Genomic DNA, 4,296 nt, shown 5'->3' with positions numbered 1-4,296 from the left:
ATATATATAAGTTTTCGGACGAGATTTTTGAACAGAACTTCGATAGGCGAGAGGTTGTTTAAGATTGACCAGCACATTTGATTTCCAAACAAAAGAAGAACATTACAAAAGGAAGACCAATTTGTATAGAGTAATTATAACCACTTCTTTGTGTTTGGTACTTCGTTGCTTCTATATAGCAATTGGACAACGACGCAGCGTGTATGTTTGCTTTTCAAACTGGAACTTCTCGCACTTCTGGTGCCCAATTAGGGGAATAAAGTTAATCATGTGTTCATATTCTCTTTATCTTCCTTTGCTTTATTGAACAAAACATATTGGCCAGTCAAGATTGCTCGAGTGCAACAACCATTTATTCAAGTGTCTCATTCAAGCTAAGCTAGACTAACAGTATAAGTATTTGCCCTTCTAGCAAGGTTGAAATTTAGAAGAAAAAAAATTAACATAGAGGGTGTGTTTGGAACAAGAAAAAATATTTTCCAGAAAATGAGTCATTTTCTGGCCACCATACACCAAAGAATATTTTCCTTAAAATTTATTTTCCGTTAAAATAGGATTTCTTTTTCGATTATATTTTTCTTAAATAATATTTTCCATTAAAAGAGGATAATCATTCCTGAACAATACGTCCAAGACCGGTTGTTTAGGGGTCGTTTGGTTTGAAGATAAATTATGTTGGGATTAGTTGTGGTGCGAGTAGTTATACTGGAAGTAGTTATACTAGGATTAGTTATTCTGGCGTTATTTCTTATTGAATGTTTGATATGTTGTATTAATCCTTATATTATCGATTTTACTGCTTTATCCTGAGATATTTATCCTGGAATTACTATTTCACCGAGCAGATTTAAGTTATTCCGATCCGGCACTATTTTAATCTTGGGATAACTTATCACAGAATTATTAGCCAAACAAGAAATAAGGCGGTACTTAATTTTTATCCTTAGATGATTTTTACTTATTCATCATACCAATCAACCCAGTAACTGGGATGAAATACGCTAATTGAGGGAACTATAAATGCCATAAAATGGAGGTCCGTTAATTGTTAAAGAACCAAAACTCGAATAAACTTTCTTGGAATTCATGACCAGAGAAAAAGGTGTATATAAGAATATCTTTAACACTTCTTTCATATGGTAAATTCTTAATTAAATCCTTTTCTACCATACAGATAATAATATACAGAGTACAGACACATCCCTATGCATCTATATTATAAATGAATTGAGAAAAATGTAAACATAGTAGTGGTGGAAAGTTAATTTAATAGGAAAAATTATCACATTAACATCTTAAATTTATAAATAGTTAAATAAACGAGAATTCTTGAACATTTTGAAGATTGTATAAAATACTTTTTATTCGTGCATAGAGGTCAAATATTTTGAGACTTCAGAGTTGTTGTAAACTATAACTTAGTAAAACATTTATGATAAAATGTGCAGCCGGTTAAAAAAAAATGAGAAAAGGAAAGAAGATCATGGTTTATCAACCAAACTAAATGGATCAGCAAATCAATATTCAATTTCTCATTAAGAATTTACAAAAATAAGATCACAGAGATTGTCAAGAAAACACTAAGAGGAAAGAAACCCTAAAATTTATAAACAAACGCTCTGGAATTTTAAGCCGTTTGATAACCGAGGCACTGTTAAAAAAAACGAAGGGTCGCTCATTCTGAATGCGACCGATAGTGGCGGATTCTATATACCAAAGAGCGGGGAAGGCTAGAAGGAAGGGATTGAGCTTGAAGGCTTTCACAGATTGATGTCGAGACTAGATTCGAAACTAGACTTGGGTAAGGCTACGTATTTAGTGTCTGGTTCGATAGGACCAGGAAGAAGAAGGTTTGACAAGTAGGTTTCTACGTACTTCCGTTATGGAGGGTGAGGGCAAGGGAGACGACGGGGAGGCCGGCTCCACCAGTTGGTTGCCGAAGATGACCCCTCGCCTTGGTCTCCAAATAAATTTTTATATTGGTAAAAAATACCTTAAAACCACAAATAAGTTGGAGATGAGGGTGATGAGTTGGGATCCTTTAAAGCGGGGGCACGGGTTATGGTCTTGCTACTTTATGTTTCGGAGTCAATTGATCCCTCGATCAAGTCCTAACTAGGAGTCTTTTTCTAGTTAGACTTCTATCAGTGGAATGAAAGAACTATTCCTTCCTATTTTTTGTCCTGTCAGATAGAAAGAAAATTAGACCCCAAAGATTCTTTACTTTACTACTTTAGGGGGTGGGGGTGAGGGATGAGGGGGTTTACATAGAACCGAGGCGTGGTTTATGATTGAATTTTAGAGGCATTCTTATCATTTGGTAGATCCAAGTCCATGGCCTATTTCGGATTCACTTAGAGCTTTGGCAACTATCTTACATCCACCTATTAAGCTAAAAATACCCTTGCTATTTTCTTTTGGCTCAAAACAGCATACTTTGTAATTTCGTTTGGCAGTTTTGGCTTCAAATGCAGCATGCTTTGTTTGAAATATCTCTATTTGAAGAAGCTTATATTACGTTCATGTTGATCCTGCGTTTCCTTAGTACACGATGATATTTTTGCCTCAAGGAATTATGAAATATTTTTCGAATTTATCTGCTTCCAGCATTCGGAATCTGAAACTGATCATTAGCCAAACTAATTATCCAAATTTGTGCCAACTAGGCTCACTAAAAGAGATAAAAACGCTCTCTGCCAAAATGTTCTAATATTCCTTGTCACACCTCCTTTTTCACCTACACTCGCAAAGGCGTAAAGGAGTTTTTCCAATTAAACGACAATCAGAACGGGATTTAGTTATTAATTATTCAGAGTCGCCACTTGAGAGATTAATGGTGTCCCAAGTCACCGATTGAATCCCGAACCGAGGAAATTTATGACTCTGTTAACAGTCCGCGTACCAGAAATCCGAGTAAGGAATTTTGTTAACCCGGGAGAAGGTGTTAGGCATTCCTGAGCTCCGTGGTTCTAGCACGGTCGCTTAACTGTTGTATTTGATTTTATTTGATTTTTAATACCTGTTAGCTTATGTGCCTTTTATTCGTAAACCGGTTTTTATCATTATTTATTCTAAAAGAATTACGACGTCGTGATAACGCATTTCAAACCACGTCGCAATCAATGCACCCGTGGTTGTCAACACATTTCGACTTTGTCGAGATTTGGATTTGGATCGCATCAATGCGCACCCGAGTTTTAAGAAAGTGATTTAATCAAATCGTGCCTAAAGATTCTAACGTAATATTATTTGGGGAAGGCCACGTAATATTATTTGGGGAAGGCCGTGAAGTTCGCTAAACGGCCCTCCCAAATTCTAATCAATTATAATAACCAATTACTGAGGGCTCCATTTCCATTTCTAGATGTTGAACGCCAGTCAAGCATCGAATCTGTCCAGACTTCAACGGAGTATCAATTACAGTTGTAATCACACGTATAAACACACATTAATCCTTCGCAACCACAGTCTAATTTCAGTTGCAATATACGTAGGAACAATTCCAAATTATTTGTATTCCACACTTATAATAGAGGAGACCGTGATTCAGCTTGAGGAAGATACTAAACTATCCCGATTTTAACGCAACACTCGGATTATTTCTACTTACCCTTAGATATTATTAAGGCGAATGAAACACGTATACTGAAATATCACACAAGGCTCAAATGATTGCAATCTCACACCATTCTAACAGCTATCACACGAGAGTTCCAAAACCTGGATTAATTGCCTATTTCAGACCACCTTTTGACATTTACAACTGAATTTAACAAGAACAAGGTTAATTCTAGCTCGCCCCCCTCAAACTAACCAATTAACAAATCCTAGATCCCTAAACATCCACTGCTAAATACACAACGACTTGGACAGTCCCAATTATCAGTCCCTGTTATTACAAATCAGTTATTGGCTCGAATTAACACCCACTTAATCAATTATTAACAGTCAAACAATTTAAACAAACTAAACTATGGAATAACAATCATCAGACAATATTTTCAAAGGCAACAACATTCCAGTAGCATTCTCATTCTCTCTACTTTGACTTGGAGTTACATAGATGCAAGTCAAGGAAATGTACCTGGGAATCAAAATTCAACAGGAAAGAGAAGAAATTAGCACAGCAGCAAGGAGCAACACTCAACCAGCCATGAATCACAAGGAAATTTGAAATCAAATGATAACCGAGTAGTCAACACCAAACCACCCCTTCAACAATCACAAACCACCAACGAATATGACTAAATCCCACTCTAATTAGACCTTAAACCAATCCTAAGTAGTTTTCAGAAC

This window comes from Nicotiana tabacum, chromosome 8 (genome assembly GCF_000715075.1).
Source record: "Nicotiana tabacum cultivar K326 chromosome 8, ASM71507v2, whole genome shotgun sequence".
Lineage (NCBI taxonomy): Eukaryota > Viridiplantae > Streptophyta > Magnoliopsida > Solanales > Solanaceae > Nicotiana > Nicotiana tabacum.
This window is presented reverse-complemented; position numbering follows the sequence as displayed.